General features: G+C 48.2%; 1 protein-coding gene across 15 annotated transcripts in view; it reads left to right on the plus strand.

Annotated features, from left to right (window-relative positions):
• Positions 1 to 18,055, plus strand: part of TBL1XR1 (transducin beta like 1 X-linked receptor 1) — an 854,914-nt gene that overhangs the window by 335,343 nt on the left and 501,516 nt on the right. For 2 of the 15 annotated variants that reach the window (XM_029616819.1, XM_029616827.1), the window contains one exon: positions 4,307 to 4,359. The exons of the other annotated variants lie outside the window; for them this stretch is intronic. The gene's annotated coding sequence lies outside the window, so the exon portion shown is untranslated. The remainder of the gene's footprint in view (positions 1 to 4,306; positions 4,360 to 18,055) is intronic. 15 annotated transcript variants of the gene reach the window in all.

Raw genomic sequence — 18,055 nt, forward strand, 5'->3', positions numbered from 1 at the left:
GTGAAAGAGAAGTTGGTTCCACCTGAGTATCAAAAATCTTTAGAAGACCGAGGGTTTCTGCCCTAGGATCTGTTTCTTTTTGGACTTCTAGATGTAGAATGGTACCCATTATTTCAATTTCTAGGAATTTTGGGTATGTAAGGTCTTCAGGAGGGGAATACGGCTCCTGTATGTGGTCCTGCAGATCTGAGAGACATCCCACCGATGATGCTGGGGATGTTTGTATTGAAGGAGAATCTAAAGATGTCTCATGGATATGAGTTGGCGAGGCTGGTTGGTTTATCATGGGAGATGTTGGTGGTTCTGCCGACTGTTCTTGATTAGACTGTGCTTTATGTTTCGTAGCATTGTCATCAGCAATATTAGTCATTTCGAATGATGATTGCAGTGTCTCGTAAAAGTCTGCTAAAGATTGAGACAGTTGAAAAAATGCTTCTCTTGTATGAGATGGCATTACCATACAACTGTCTTGTTGTTGTTTGATACTTGTTTGAGGTGAAGTTGTAGGAACTTCCCTATCTTTGTGTAGTCTATTGACTGAAGTATTCCTTAAATCTTCCGAATCTGAAGAGGTGTTAGAGGAAAATATTTGTACTATTTCTCTTTTTGAGCAGGCAGTAGGTTTACGAGATGATTTAGAAGTCGAAGGACTTATCTCCCATGTAGCACTCCTCTTTGGTAATTTATTACGGTGGGAGTGACTTGAATACTTGTGATAGTCATCAGATGATGTATCAGTATCCGTGGTTTCAGTGTCTGGAGCAGAGCTGTGTGAAGGGTATCGTTTCCGCTTCAAGCTCGTCGTTAATCTTCTGATTGAATAATTATGGTTTTCACGCGCAGATTTTGATCTATGCGCTGAGTTAGATCTATGCGCGGATATGTGCTTACGCGCAGATGTAGAGTTATGCGCGCGTATGCGCGACGGTCGACTTATGCGCACTTGTATATCTGTGCGCGGAAGCAGATTTATGCGCAGTTGTAGATTTATGCGCATATATTTTTGATGCGGCGCGCACATGAGTTACCTGCGCCGATGTGTTCGGTGCGGTGCGCATAAGTTTCTTAGTAGTCGGCGCCGTACGCACAAGTTTCTCCGGCGCCGTACGCACAGGTTTCTCCAGCGCTGTGCGCGTAACTGATCCGCACGGTGGTTTCTTCTGCGCCATGCGCGCCGGAAGCTGTAGGTTGTGCGCAGACTCCGTCCTCGGCGCCGATATGGGAGTCTGCGCAGACGGCGGCATTGGCGCAGAAGTCTTCGGCGCGGAGGGTTCATCCTCCGATGAGGTATGTTGCGGCTCTATAGGCACTGGGGATTTTCGAGAACCCACTGACCTTTGATTTTTTGCTTTCTCCTTACCTCCTAGAGTGGAGGACTTAGGATCAGATGGCAAAGTTTTCTTTTTCGATGGAGCCGATGAAGTTAGCGGGCCAGGCGATGAATGAGCCTCCGATGGATCTCGTGAGGCAAAAAGTTCCTGAAGCCTATAGGCCCTTTGTTTTAATGCTCTAGGTGACATCTTAGAGCAAAACTCACAATTCTCTCTATTGTGATGTGGTCCGAGACATTGATAACATCGGTCGTGTCCGTCCGTGACCGACATTCTTTTCCCACATTGACAGGGTTTGAACCCTGGTTTTGAAATTTTAGTTCTATTTTTAAACTGAGGAGAAATCAGCTCCGCGTGCAATCCCGCTCGCGGAAAAAACAGACTGAGGAGATTCCGTTACTTTCCTGCGCGGCAACACACGCGCAGCCGCAAAGAGCAAAGCTCTGTTCTCTGCTTTGACAAGCTCTGCCTCCCGGGCCTGATTGACAGATCCCATAACAGCATGGCTAATTCAGCCCTGCTATCGACTGGAAATAATTGCCATTCTCCTAGGACAAGCAGGATGGTAATCCTCACAGATGGGTGACATCAGATGGAGCCCAGCACGGAAAACTTTTGTCTAGCACATTGAGCTTGCCCAGCATGCCACTATCTCCGTGACCAGGCGGGGTCCCCCTTCAGTCTCTGTTTTTCCTGCGTTGTTTGTTGTCTCGCGATTTGGGAGCTCTGCTTTATGAAGTTTTTTCTTATTCAGATTTTCTTTTTCTTCAGCATCGGGTTCCACTTCTGTGGTCGGTGCCCCTCAGTGACATGGTAGGTTTCTCTTTTTTTGCCTCTTGCTGTCTATTCCTGACGTGTTGCTTCTCGGCTGCTGACCATTGACCACTCGGTTATTTTTTTTATGGTGTCAGGTATTCGGCGGTGCCCCAGTGCCCGTGGACCATGTCTATTACTCATACGTGCAAGGTCTGCATCCTGGGCTAAGACCACCTTGGTTAGAGTCCATCTGAGCGCCATCAGTGCTTACCATCAAGATGTCGCTGGCACACCCATCTCTGTTCAGCCCATAGTAAGTCACTTTATGTGGGGCCTGCTTCAATTAAAGCCCCCCCGCCAGCCTCCGATTGTGTCCTGGGAGCTCAACGTTCTGTTAGCGTGACTCATGCGCAGCCCCCCCCCCCCCCCCACCTTATTTGAGCTTATGTGCTCCTGTGATCTGAAGTTTCTCACTTGGAAAGTTCTATTCCTGGTGGCGATCACCTCAGCTTGCAGGGTTAGTGAGCTTCAGCGCTTGGTTACTTACCCACCCTACACGAAATTCTTTTATGGCCGGGTGGTCCTTCTTACACATCCCAAGTTCTTGCCTAAGGTGGTATCCGATTTCCACTTCAATCAGTCCATTGTTCTGCCAACCTTCTTCCCGAGGCCCCATTCATACCCTGGATTTCGTGATGCTAAGCACCTTGATGGTAAGCACAGACGGTGCTCAGATGGAATCTGACCGAGGTGGTCTTAAGCCCAGGATGCAGACCTTGCACAGATGAGTAATGGACGTGGTCCACGGGCACTGGGGGCACCGCCGAATACCTGACACCATAAAAATAACCGGGCTCTGCACACGTTGGATTGCAAGAGGGCCTTGGCCTTCTATTTAGAATGCACAGCAGGCTATAGGCAATCTACTCTACTCTTCATCTCTTTCGATAAGAATAGGTTGGGAGTTGTGGTGGCGAAACAGGCTCTGTCCAATTGGCTAGCAGATTCGGTTTCCTTCTACTATGCTCAAGTGGGCCTTCAGCTGGGAGGCCGGGTCAAAGTTCACTCTGTGAGGGCTATGGCGGCGTCGGTGACCCATTTACGGGCAGTTCTCATCGCCGAAATCTGCAGGGCTGCGACATGGAGTTCTCTGCAGACGTTTGCGGCCCACTACTGCTTGGACAAGGATGGTCGGCAAGATAGTAGCTTCAGCCAATCTGTTCTTCATAACCTCTTCCAGGCTTAAACCCAACTCTTCCTATCTAAGGCTTTTTGTTTGGGACCAGGCTGTTTCCCCGTCTTCCAAACCGCAATGCAGTTGTTTTGGTGCCAGTTGGCACCTGTTGTTCGGTGCAGGTTGGTCATATATGTTTCTGGGAACAGCCTGTTGCTTGGTATTCACCCATCTGTGAGGACTACCATCCTGTGTGTCCTAGGAGAAAACAAAGTTGCTTACAGGTGTTCTCTTAGGACAGCAGGATGTTAGTCCACAGGAAACCTGCCCCCCTCCCTGCGGAGTTGGGTTCTCCTGCATTTTATTTTATTTTGTCGCTCTTGAATTGTATGTTACGAGACTGAAGGGGGACCCCGCATGGATGTGCGGATAGTGGCATGCTGGGCATGCTTAGTGTGCTAGTTTTCCATGCTGGGCTCCATCTGTGAGGACTAACATCCTGCTGTCCTAGGAGAACACCTGTTAGATAAGAAACTCTGATTTAACTTTTGAATTCATGGCTTACATATTAGGTGTTGTGCGTTTTATTTTGTCCTGAGAGCTTTCTGTTGAGAGCAATAAATATGACTTTGATGCCATGAGCTTTCATTCACAGCTGTATAGTGGGTTCTTCATTTTTATTCCTTTACTCTCTGTATAACTATCGTAGTGACAGTGGAACCTTTCAGAATATCTGATATGAATGCACATCCATAGCATGACTGGGATTTCCTTTTGGCTTTGTAAACCATTGGCCCTGCTTTGTCCTCCATATTTAAGTACTTACAGAAAAAATATTCAAAAGAGAAGGCATAACAAAACACACACAGAGAATGTAGAAAACCAAAAAGCTACAAAAATAATTGGGCTGGCCCAGTGGTGATACTGCAGGCTACTATTCCATGCTACGGATGTGCATTTGTTTGAAGCAAGTGGGGAAAACACAATGAAACAAATGGAAGGATACCATGAATGAAAGAAAAATCTCATTTGTTTTCCATTCTAGTCTGTAGCCCATTGAAGTCAATGGCTGTGTACTGCTGAGCAAAAACACAGCTGGTAAGTATAACAACCAACTTTTGCCTGTGGTCTCAAAGCCTTGTCAGAGCCGAGGCAGGACAGGCTAGCAAGGAAACCACAAAGGGGCTCAAATCACGTGTGACAACTTGATAAATGGCCTATAGTTGCTATCTGGATCAAGTGAATGCTGACCAAATCCCAACTGTAGTTTGAACATTCAAGAAGCTGATAGAGAAAGATGTTTTGTAGAAGCTCTCAGAGTTTAAAAAAAAAAAAAAAAAAGAAAAGTTAGAAATTTTGGAATTTGGCATTGGAAAAGGGATGCTTCTGCTTTTTACTGCTGCACTGGTCTCAAGACAGGCAGTGCAGTCCTGATTTTGATTTTTTTTTCTTCACTGGGGGAGGGTCAGAGTAGGAGACAGTGTGGAGATTGTAGCAATGCTAGTGATTTTTTTGTCTGGATAATATGACCACAATACACTGGAGTGAAGAGAAGAAGAATCTTACCAGGCTGCCAGTGTTTTGTTTTGTTTAGTGTGTAACACTTTTTTTTTTCCTTTGTGGAGTTATTCAGCAGAGTACACAGCACAGTGCATACACATTGTATGTGTCTGTGTGTGTGATAAAAAGTTATCCATACAGTGAGTGGTGCTGTGAGTGAGGGTACAGTTTCAGTATCAAAATTTCATTTATAATCTTCAAGCCTCTAATAGGCAGTGCACATCAACAAACTCCATCATGTCATGAAAAGGAAGTGTAGGGAATGGCAGGCTTGGCAGCTTGGGCATGGGCAAAGGAAGTGGTGCAGATATGTAGTCCAGTCTATATCTAGTAGCAGCAATAAAAAAACAAAACAAAAGGAACTAGTTCTACACCGAAATTGAAGAAAAACGTTCTAGCCATAGAATGACAGGAGTCAAAAGCGTTGGCAACTCAATGCAAAAGTAGTTGAAATTTGGAGAGCATGTGCCACTGCCGGTTGTTTTGGAGCAGAGGGAAAAGGAGGGCCATTCAAGACAAACAGGGCGAGGGCATGGACTAGGGTAGCAGAAGTGGAACAGCCAAAACAAGATGCATGCTCCTCCATATTGGTTACTGCTTCTGAGGCAATGGAAGCAGTATTTTTAACATTGATTCTGAGGAAGAATCGTTTGGGATTCCCTGAATCAAATTGAAAAGCTATAGCTGAAGAACATTTGGGAGGATAATGCAGAAGTGTCTTCAGTGATGGGGGAGATAGGTAATACTGATGATGATGAGAGCAAAGCCCAGTGAAAGCAGGTAGACAGGGTGAGTGGTACCCTTGGCATTCTTCCTCAGGTCCACCTTTGACCACAGCTCCAGTGCTAGCATCAGCCTCCAAGCATATAGAGAAGAGATCATGGACGATATCCCTGATCTGGAGGTACTTTAAAGTGAGGGAGGGACCTGCATTTTGCTCAGTGTATTCACTGCATTGAAGATAGGGCAAGATAAGAAAGCGGAACATCTGACAAATGCTGGTATGCAGCAGCACCCACTAGCATTGGCATCAGGGAAGGCTGGCAGTATTAATTTGGACCCTATTTGACAATGAAAGAAAAAGCCAGAAGAAAGTGGTTGAAAAGGGGAAGACTTTTTCTCTGAGGACAAGTCCTCAGTCCTTTTTTCTCTGAGTACAAGTCCTCACACATGGGTGACATCATTGGATGAAGCCCGATCCAGAAGTTTGATCTCAAAGATTCTAGAACTTTCAAACATGCCCTACTGAGCATGTGTAGCTCTAGTTATCTCCCTCCCCCCTCCCCTAGAGCTGAGTGATCGTGGTATTCAGTTTTTCTATCTCCTCACAGTTTTTGTAATAGGTTTTTTTTTGTTTTGTTTTGTGTTTGAGCTGCAGCTGTTTTTCTTTCCCTTACCTTACGGCACTTTTATTTTATTTTTTTCTCCGCTTTCCACTGTCTTCCAGCCGAATGGTGGGCCTTAGTTGCTGTACAGCCTGTCAGAGTCTAATATTATCCGTTGCTAAATAAATACTGAACCTGAAGTTTAGTATCTGTGTCCTCTCCTTGCTCTGTCTTTTTTGTACCTTTGTCAGGTGCCGGCATGACTGACAGAATGCAATCCGTGGGTGATCCATGTAGGCCGCTGAGCCTGGGGACTTGCTTGAGTTCCACCTGGGCCGGAGTTCCATGTTGTTCCATCGATCGATCGGCATTGATGTAGGTTTGGACAGTGAAGAGATCGAGGACTACATCGTTCTTGGGGGAGGTGGAGAGCTCATCCTCCTCACAATCAACTACTAATCTCCACAGGCAGGAGCCCTGGAAAACATAGTCTCCCCTTATGCTTGTCTGTGATGGCAGAGCACTCTTCTTATGAGAGAGAGTGAATGGAGCTTGGGCAAGCGATATTGCTGCCTCACCTTCGGTACCATGCCCAGTAACAGTTGCCTGTGCACACTCGTGCCAGTGTACCAATGGTCTGACGTGTCAATGACAGGACTGCTTCAGGGGCCAGGACTGCCATTGAGTGCCAAGGTCACCCTTGACACTGTTGAGGTACCGGGGAGCCCTCGATGGCATCATGATACGTGACTACCCTCAGTGCTGTAAGTGCCAGGTGGGTGCCATTAAACACCATGCAGACTTTGAGCATGCTGGCTGGGCCTTTTGTTCCGAAGGCATCGGGCACCGTAAAATCTCAATGCACTGGAGGAACGGTGTCCTTAATGTCATTGGTCGCCTTGAGCCTCGAAGTGATGGAGTAGTGGCACCGACCTCTAGTGTCATGGTCAGAAGCTGCCCTTGATGCCAACGATGCCCTTGATCCCATCAAGATGCATACATGGCCACCCTCTGCCATCATGATGCTGAGCCTCCTTGATACCATTGATGTGTGGAGCCACCATGGAGGCCATCGGGTATATTGGCCAGTGATGCCATTCATTGTTGCTCTCGATGTCAAGTACCATCGAGGAGGCACTAGAATCGCGATTGAGCGCCCTGGTCGCCCTCAAGGCCATCGACCACCGGAGCTCTTGAGAAGCCCTCAAGTGCCCCTGAAGCCCTCTGGTGATGGGTTTCAGATCTTGGTCGACCTTGGTGCTGTCAAGTGCTCGGGTCGCCATTGACCTGATGCACCCTGGAGCCTCGAGGCATCCAGGCACACAGTGGTCCAGTGTCCTCAAGGCTCCTTTGCGGTATCCAGATAGGGCATCGAGGAGCAACATTCTGTCCCATCACTGCCCTATGGCTATTGGGCATCATGCATATCGATGATCTCAGGGGCTCTGAGCCGCTGGGATCGGGGGCATAGGTGGCATGGCCTGGCTTCATACACATCGGTGCTAATGAGGTTAGGGTTGCTGTCAAGGTTATCGTCAGCCATGGCCGCTGGTGAGGGATGCCATTGAGCTCACATCAACTCCCTCGTATGTATAGGTGAGAAGAGGGGACCTGTTTGTGGTGCCAGCAATCATTGGTTCTTTTGGACAGTGATGAGAGACGTGTTGGGGCTGCAAAGCCCCTGGCATCCTTGGTACTGCCGGTCCATCGATGTCTTTGGGCACTTGGGTCTCTATTGGTGCTGCCGGGCTGTCAATGTCCATGGGTGCTTGGGGTGCCAGGGATGGCACTATATAGCGTCAAACTGGTGAAGCCCTGGGTGCATCATTGTTTGGTGCCATTGATGCGATCCATCATGGGTGACTGCGAGAGTGCTATGGGACCCACAGGCGCCGTCACCAAGGTAATCACCAGTGGACACAGTTGGATGCTGCAGTTCACCACCAGAAAGTACATAGGCACCGTTGGTCACCATGGACTTTGCTGCTGCCGTTCCAGGAGGGAAACAATGGTGTACCATTCCTGACGCCATTTCAAGGGCTGTGTTCAGCCTCTTGGAGCATTAGCAGTTACTGGGGTTTTCATGGGGGTGACGCCATAGAACGCGATCTGCCACCATGAGCCCCAGTAGTACTGGGGACACCGTCATCACACTATTCCTATTCACTCCATTGGGAGTTAGTGCAACAGTGTAGTGCAGCATTAGTGGTCTGGTACGGCAGGGCTCATCCACTCCAGTCGTTTCAGGTGCTGGCAGGCGGCATTCTCTGACTGTGCAGTATACAGCTATGCCAGAGTTCTGCCATTGTCGCGTCAGGGTATCAGCTTCTTCATCTGTTCTGCATCATAAGGATGGCATACTGCTGTTTGAGTACTGGCCAGTGTGTTTTTATAGCAGAGGGCACTATTCTTCCAGTTGCCCTCTAGTGTATGGGGGTATGTGTGTTTGCCTCGTGGCGAACACCACAGGTTTTGTGCCGCAGCCATAGGACCGACATAAGTCTGTGCTCCTTGTCTAACTCCTATGGGATTGGATATCAGTATGGTAGTGTTGGGATTCTTTCCCCTTCCTCAGAGGAGGATTATTTCTTTCGACCCTTCCTGTGCTAGAAATCCCCTTTATGGGAAAGCCCATGGGATTCCATCCCTTGCAGGTGCATCGCCGAACTAGAGTCTTGATTCTTTTGAATTGGCGCATCTCCTTGTAGGCCATGACTGGGTGACTGCAGCGGTGGCCATTGAACCATTTTTGCTAGGGTCCCTTTGTTGATTTCCATGGTGGCCTACTTTGTCTGAGGATGGCTGCAAGTGTCAGATTTTGGTTGCTTCTGACTTCTGCTTCAGTGACTGTAACCCAGTTCTCACCTGGAGAGTTGGAAGGTTTTTCAGGATCCAGGAGACCCTGATTCCCATTGCTTTCCTGTCCCTTCAGGAAGGGGAGATATAAGGGTTGCCCTGGAAACCCAGTGATAGGTACCCCTTGGACACCTGGTTGACCACCCCTACAACGAGTGGCCCTCATTCTCCATTTCTATGAGAAATGGTCACTCTGAGGCACAGCAGATCTATTTTGTGAGGGAGCCATTCCATATTCGGTCTCCCCATCGTACTAGGAGTCTCCTCTTCGGGGTAGCTCCTCAGTGAAGATCAGGGATTTCTCCCATCTGGGAGTCACCTTTAATACCTGTTGAGCTCAATAGATGTTTTTTGTGGAGGACCACTATTGCCAGTCATTCTCATCTACATGACCGTACCTCAGTAAGGAGGGATCTAGTCCATCTAATTAGCAAATATGCCTTTCAACCTCTTGCTATATCCATGGCTGAGGGAGTAGGGAGACGCGGAACCCCACGACAGAGGTGCTACTCTTTGGTTGTGCTGGCTTGCAAGCTATACTTCCGCAGTTTAGAGAGAACCCTGTCTGTGGACAGGAGAGTCCTGGTTAATGCAATGGTTGCTCCATTTACTGGACCGCATGCTTCCTTGGGGGAAGTATATGTAATCATGGGTGAAGTATTGATACCTAAGCCTGGTTGGTGGGCAGTCTGTTCAGAGATCGGTCTGCCTTGCCGTGGTACCCTTAAGGTTTCCAGGCTAGTGAAGAAATCCTGTTCTACAGGGGTTTGCACTTGCGGCACCCCGGCTTCCTGTCTCTTGATGGAGTGTTTCTGGAATTCTTCTCTGGGATATTCGCTCTCAGTTTCAGCTGTTCCAAGCATGCTCAATGCTCAGGGCTGTATCTTGGAGGGGGGGGGGGGGTTAACTCCTTACTGGAATCAGCAGTGAGTTATTCGCTTGGGGTTGAGAGATACAACCTAGTGACTTGTTCTTACCCCTGCAGTCCAGCAGTCTGCCTCCTTGAGTTCTTTGCTCCTTCTGAGGGCATTTGTGGTATATCTTAGTGTTTACCTGCAGGGAACGATAGACCACTTCCCCTATTTTTGTGCCAAGTTCTGGCCAGTACTGCCTTTAGCTTTTCTAACTTCACTGGGTTGTCCAAAGTGCCTTCCTGCTCACTTGAACTAGACTGTAGACGGGATGATAGCCCTGCCCTTGACAGGGTGCAGTTTTGGTGAGCTTCAAGCCTAACTCCTGCTTGGGGGTTTGGGCTAGCAATCCCATTCAGAGATTGCCTTTCATCTACTGAAACTCTTGATGCTGTCCTGCATGGTCAGTTATGTCTGGTACTTTGGCATGTATGGTCTGTCACAGACCCTGCCGTTGTTGCAGATTTATTCTTCCAAGCATTGCTTGGGTTTTTCTGTCCATTGTGTCTACCAGCCAGACATGGGTCACACATCTGCAGATGCATTCTGTTCTTCAGATGCCAGTGGAAAGCAGTTTCCACTGGCATCTGAAGAACAGGCCCAAGTTCGTTTTTGGTTGTCTTGTAACACCGAAGGTAACTATGCGGTCTTCATCCAAGAGTTCTCTTGTTTGCATCTCTAGACTTTTTCCTGTATCCAGGAGGTTCTGGAGTGATGGCAAACTCCAGTCCTTGGATGCCACAAACAGGGCTGGTTTTCAGGATATCCACAATGAGTATGTAACTCCACCCCAGTGCGCCGGGCTAGCATAGGTGAGGCCATAAAATTATTTATACTCTTTGGGGCAGGAACCATGACTAGCTCTTGTATGTCCTCTACTTCCCAAGGTGTGGACTGTTTTTACCGGGGGAAGAAAGGAGTCCTCTCAGATCCCTATGTGATGGGGTGATTTTCTTACACATTCCATTGAGTTTTCCCTGGGGAGAATACTGATCTCTATTGTGTGTTCAGTGAGTGCAGAAATAAATTCTCTGGATCCACATAGTTTCCAAAATAAAAGGCTTTACTGTTAAGCACTGATATGGACTGTCATAAAACACAAACTGCAGCGCCACAGAAATCTCTCTTCAATTCCTTTACATCCTCTTCTTTCTATCTGTGCAGGACTTACTTTTATCCCAGGACAAGCAGGATGCTAGTCCTCACATATGGATGACATCATTGATGGAGCTCTATTGCGGAAAACTTTCTGTCATAGTTTCTAGAAACTTTTGACTGGCCCTGTGAGGCCACTGAGCATGCCCAGCATGCCATGATATTCTCTGCCACAGGGGTCTCTCTTCAGTCTTCGTTTTTCCATGCTGCTGTAGGCATCGCGGAGCAGGAGCCTTGTGAGTTTTTTGCTGACTAAAAGTCACTTATTTTCTCATTCATTTTCTCCCACAAGGGATCTGTAAGATTTCCACCGGCTGGTGAGTAATCGTAGTCTCGTTTTCACTCCTTGAGTAAAAACTTTTTCTCTCATAATTTTTCCCTCATTTCATCGATGGCTGTCGATTTGAAAATGGCTACCGGATTTAAAAAATGTCCTATCTGTAATCGGAGAATGTCCATTACAGACCCACCTCGAGTGTGTCCTTTGGGGGACAAACATGTCACAACCTGCCCTAAATGTGCAGAAATGACTCCAAAGGGAAGAAAGCTTTGCCAAGAGAAGATGGAGCATCTATTCCATCTACAGCTTTTGCCTTTTCCCTCGACATCGACAAAATCGTCTCCAGCCGGAGTCTCAAAACGAATAATATTGAAAAAAACGCCGTCCGGAGGGGTCGGGAGACCATCCATCGCCAACGACATAGATAGCAAAGAAACACCAGTGGTCGAACCTCCACAGGGCTCTGTGGAAGGAGTATCGACGTCTCCACTGCCACCACGTTCAGCTGCTCTGCCTGTACCAGCTGTTCCACAGGAATTGTCGGATTTTATCTGGCAAGTGGTGCTCCAGGCCCTTAAGGAGCAGATGTCCATTCCGGCGCCTTCGCCGATGCCGGTGTCTATGCCGGTACTACTACCGATGTCGGTGATTCCACTGAAGCCGGTGACTACACCGATGCCAACGATTCCGTCGATGCCGGTGCCTACACCAATGCCGGCACCACAGCCTAAAGTGATACCGGCACGACCATCGATGACACCAACGCCATCTTAGATACCGGACCCGATGCCATCGATGCCAATGACACCTGGGGACCCAGGGCATCCAGAACTAGCACTAAATCAACTCATAATGAAGAGATTTGATGAAGTAGTCGTGCTCTTTCTCCCAAGCCCCGAAAAGAACAGCCTGAAGGGATACCCCTCGATGACCCGCAACCAGGTCCTTCAAGGCTTTCTTGACCACCTAGATCTTCTCCAATATCTCCTCATCAAGAAGATCCATATGATACTTGGGATGAAGGGCATACAGACACTTCCTCTGAAGATTTTATGTCAGATCCTTCACCTCCAGACCCAAGGAAGAAATCTCCACCGGAGGATTTATCCTTTACAAATTTCATCCAGGATATGGCGGACACCATACACTTCACCTTGGTGACGGAGGAAGATTCAAGGCAACAAACGGATGCTCTCCAATTTGTGGATCCTCCAAAGCAAGTAGTAGCCATCCCTGTCCATGACGTCCTCCTGCACTTAAAACATCGGCTTTGGGAGCATCCATGCTCCGTACCTGCTGTAAATAAAAGAATGGACACAACTTATTTGGTGCAGTCTGTTCCTGGCTACCAAAAGACACAGCTTCCACACCAATCTGTGGTGGTAGAATCCGCACAAAAGAAGTCAAAGAGGATAAGACCACATTCCTCCACTCCCCTAGGAAAGGATCACAGATTCTTGGATTCCCTGGGAAGAAAGGTTTATCAAGGAGCCATGTTAAATTCTAAAATATCATCTTACCAATTATACATGACTCAATATCAAAGAAATCTGTGGAAACAGATGCAAGAGTTTATACCATCATTGCCACAGCAACATCAAGAAGCAGCCCAAGCAATTATTCACAAAGGACTTGAGGCTGGCAAGCACGAAGTCCGTGCTGCCTATGATGGGTTTGAAACAGCATCCAGAGTGGCGGCATCTGGAATAAGTGCAAGACGTTGGGCATGGCTTAAAGCCTCAGACCTCAGGCCTGAAGTCCAGGAAAAATTAGTTGACCTCCCATGTCTTGGTGATAACCTTTTTGGTTCCAAGGTGCAAGATGCGGTTGCTCAATTGAAAGAGCACACAGAAACCCTGCGACAATTTCGATTCCGCAGGATCCAGCTACACAGTCATCTCGTTGGCCTCAAAGAAAAGAACCTAGAAGGCCCTTCTATCGACAGAGGCGTTATTACTCTCCAACATCAAGGGGCAGATCTACTAGGCCACAACAAAGAGCTCCGCCCAGACAACCTAGGGCGGCTAGGCCTCAACTTCCGCCACAGACGGGACCGGCTGCTGGCTTTTGAGGCCTTTACCAGAGACCAAAGCCATCTCTTCAATCCTCATCCAGATCTTCCAGTAGGAGGCAGAGTATCCTCCTTCTACAATCATTGGTTACAAATAACAACAGATCAATGGGTACTTGCAATAATATCTCGAGGTTACCAACTCAATTTCCTCTCAATTCCAAGAGATTCTCCTCCAAGACCTCTTTCGCTAACAGAAAATCACATAATCCAATTGCAAGTAGAATTATCCACTCTTCTGAGAGCCAGGGCTGTACAGCCGGTGCCCCGGTCTCAGCAGGGCAGAGGATTCTATTCCCGCTATTTCCTTATTCCAAAGAAAACCGGAGGCCTATGTCCTATCCTAGACCTCAGAAATCTCAACAAATTTCTAGAGAAAAGTTCAGGATGGTTTCTCTAGGCACCATGCTTCCACTTCTTCAAACAGGAGATTGGCTTTGTTCTCTGGATCTTCAAGATGCTTACGCTCACATTCCGATATTCCCTCCTCATGTCAAGTATTTGCGCTTCATGGCGGGTCATCAACATTTCCAATACAGAGTATGCCATTCGGACTTGCCTCTGCTCCCAGAGTATTCACCAAATGTCTGGCAGTAATAGCAGCACACTTGCACAAGGAGAAAGTGTCCATGTCTTTCCCTATTTAGACGACTGGCTCATCAGAAGTCAATCTCAACAAGGAGCTCTGGCTTCTCTCAGTCGAACAATTACTCTACTTCACTCCATAGGCTTTCTCATCAATTGTCAAAAGTCCCATCTCACTCTGTCTCACCTGCTCCAATTCATAGGAGCAGAATTGAACACCTTCCTCTCAAAAGCTTTTCTACCAGAGGATCGGGCAGAAACACTTTCCCTACTGGCAAACTCGATTCACTCAAAGAAACAAGCAACAGCTCATCAGTTTCTAACCTTCCTAGGCCACATGGAATCCACAGTTCATGTCACTCCTATGGCAAGGTTAGCCATGAGGATAACGCAATGGACTTTAAGATCACAATGGATCCAAGCCATTCAACCACTGTCTTCTCCAATTCAAGTGATCCACGAGCTACGTTCTTCTCTACTTTGGTGGGCGAACAAGGACAATTTGCGCAAGGGCCTACCCTTCCAACAACCAGTCCCACAGATAACTTTAACTACAGATGCATCCACCTTGGGTTGGGGGGCTCACATAAACAACCTCATATAGATCTCTTTGCAACATGTCAAAACCGCAAAGTACAGAACTTTTGCTCTCACTCGCAGCCAACACTCTCAGCCAAGACATGCGTTCTCCCTCTCGTGGGCGACAGGTCTCTTATATGCCTTCCCTCCACTTCCACTTCTCTCAAAGACTCTCATGAAGTTATGTCAGGACAAGGGAACCATGATCCTGATAGCACCTCACTGGCCTTGCCAAATGTGGTTTCCAATACTTCAGGATTTCTCCATTCGCAGGCACATTCCCTTAGGAAAGCACCCACTTCTTATTACGCAAAATGACGGGTGCCTGCGCCACCCCAATCTGCAAGCCTTGTCCCTGACTGCATGGATGTTGAAAGGTTAATCCTTCAGCCACTTAATCTTTCTGAATCAGTTTCCCGTGTCCTGATTGCTTCACGGAAGCCTTCCACGAGAAAATCTTATTCTTACAAATGGAACAGGTTTCAGTCATGGTGCTCTTCTCTATCCCTTGACCCCTTTACCTGTCCAATCACGAAGTTTCTGGACTATCTCTGGCACTTGTCAGAGTCAGGTCTAAAAACTTCCTCCATCAGAATGCATGTTAATGCGGTGGCCGCCTTCCATAAAGGTGTTAGGGACGTTCCTATATCAGTACAATCCCTTGTAACACATTTTCTGAAGGGCTTGCTTCACCTCAAGCCTCCACTGTGTCCTCCGGCCCCTTCTTGGGACCTCAACTTGGTTTTAGGAAGGCTCATGAAACCACCATTCAAGCCTCTCCAATCCTGTGAACTTCGCTATCTCACATGGAAAGTGATTTTCCTTTTGGCAATCACTTCGGCAGTTACAGGCCTTAGTTACCTATCCGCCTTACACTAAACTTCTGCAGGACCGGGCAGTACTCCGCACTCACCCTAAGTTTTTGCCTAAGGTAGTGTCAGAGTTTCATCTCAATCAATCCATTATACTACCTACCTTTTTTCCCAGGCCCCATTCCAATCCAGGAGAACAGGCTCTGCATACCCTTCACTGTAAATGGGCTCTAGCGTTCTACCTAGATCGTACAGCTGCCCACAGGAAAAGCCCTCAATTGTTTGTCTCTTTCCATTCCACCAAATTGGGACAGCCTGTGGGTAAGCAGACTCTCTCTCCTCCTGGTTAGCGGACTGCATATCCTTTTGCTATCAGCAAGCAGGCATTCCACTTCAAGACCGTGTTAAAGCACACGCTGAGGGCCATGGCAACTTCAGTAGCACACCTACGATCGGTGCCGCTTCCTGACATTTGCAGGGCTGCCACCTGGAGTTCTCTCCATACCTTTACAGCCCATTACTGCTTGGACAAGGCCGGAAGATAAGATTCCATCTTCGGCCAGTCTGTCCTTCGTAACCTATTCACAACTTGACGTACCAATACCCTTCCGCCTGCCCGTTAGGGTTCAGGATGCCCTCGGCCAAATTCCACCCCAGTTCTTGTGCCTATTGCACATCTTGGGTACATTTGGTGCATGTTCGGTCATCCTCAGCTCGGTACTCACCCATATGTGAGGACTACCATCCTGCTTGTCCTGTGAGAAAGCAAATGTTGCTGACCTGTAACTGGTGTTCTTACAGGACAGCAGGATGTTAGTCCTCATGAAACCTGCCCGACGCCCCGCGGTGTTGGGCTCGTTACCTTTCTTATTTTATTTTTCGGCACTTCCTGTAGCTTTTTAAACAAGACTGAAGGGGGACCCCTGCTGGGTCAGGGTTAGTGCCATGCTGGGCATGCCCAGTAGGGGCCAGTCAAAGTTCTAGAAACTTTGACAAAAGTGTTCCGTGATTGGGCTCCATCCTGTGATGTCACCCATATATGAGGATTAACATCCTGCTGTCCTGTGAGAACACCTGTTACAGGTAAGCAACATTTGCTTTCCTCCTCATCGCAAATACCTGTAATTTGTAGTGGGACACAGGCAATATCAGTACAGAATACTACTATTCGGCCTTGCCTCGGCACCCCGAGTGTTCATCAAATGCCTGGCAGTTGTGGCAGCACAGTTACGCCTCAAGAGTGTCCATGTCTTCCCATATCTGGATTATTGGCTCTTCAAAAGCCTGTCCAGAGAAGGAGCCATCCGCTCCTTCTACCCCACCATACAGCTTCTTCAGTTGTTGAGTTTTCTGGTAAATTACCCGAAATCCCACTTGACTCCGTCTCATCAACTGTCCTTTATCGGAGCAGACCTGGATCACCACTGTGACCAAGGCGTTCCTCCCCAATGAACGCACAACCATGCTATCCAACCTGGCCAACTCAATCCGCCATTGGCGGACAGCCCCTGCTCACCTGCTACTCACGTTGCTGGGTCATATGGCATCAACAGTCGACACCACCCCAATGGACCGCCTAGCCATGAGGGTCACGCAATGGACCCTGAGGTCTCAGTTGGAACCAAGCCACTCTCAGCGATTGTCCGAATAACCAACCAACTTCGATTATCCCTCGCCTGGTGGACGCGAAAAGCCAACTTACGCAAGGGACTTCCCTTCCACCCATCAGCTGCTCAGATGACCTTGACCACGGACGCCTCCAGCCTAGGCTGGGGAGCCCATGTCAACGGCCTGCAAATGCAGGTGGTTTGGACCAAAGCCGAAGCAGCCTGCCAGATCAATTTCCTGGAGCTCCGGGCAATGCGGTATGCCCTCTATGCATTCCAGGACTGCCTGTCCAACAAGGTCATTTTGATTCAGACAGACAACCAAGTAGCAATGTGGTACCTGAAGAAACAAGGGAGCATGGGCTCTTGCCTGCTCTGCCAAGAGACGGTGCAGATTTGGGCCTGGGCCCTATTGCATTGTATACTACTGCGAGCCACTTACCTGGTAGGCACAAAGAATGTAGTTGAAGACTGCCTCAGCCGGACATTCCAGCCCCACGAGTGGTCTCTGGATCCCTCTGTTGCGAGCAGGATCTTCCACTGACGGGGTCAGCTGGACATTGACCTCTTTGCGTCCCTGCAGAGTCGCAAAGTGGAACGATTCTGCTCCCTACACAGGGACCGAAGGGCACCAGCCATGGATGCCTTCGCCCATCCCTGGAGTACAGGCCTGCTATATGTGTACCCTCTGATTCCGCTGATAAGCAAGACTCTCATGAAACTACAACAGGACCGAGGCTCAATGATACTCATAGCCCCATATTGGCCGCGCCAAGTTTGGTTTCCCATTCTTCGCAACCTCTCTGTCCAGGAACCCATTTGCCTTGGCACAGCGCCCAACCTGTCCCTGACAGCCTGGATGTTGAAAGGTTAATACTACAACCCCATAACCTTTCTACTAATGTCTCGCAGGTCCTAGTAGCTTTGCGAAAGTCTTCTGCATGGAAATCTTATTGATCGAAGTGGAAGAGATTCTCCTTGTGGTGCACACAGGCTTTGATTCCTTCTCTTGCCCCACACTGAGACTCCTGGACTACCTCTTGCACCTCTCGG

The sequence above is a fragment of the Rhinatrema bivittatum genome, chromosome 9 (assembly GCF_901001135.1).
Source record: "Rhinatrema bivittatum chromosome 9, aRhiBiv1.1, whole genome shotgun sequence".
NCBI classification, from domain to species: domain Eukaryota; kingdom Metazoa; phylum Chordata; class Amphibia; order Gymnophiona; family Rhinatrematidae; genus Rhinatrema; species Rhinatrema bivittatum.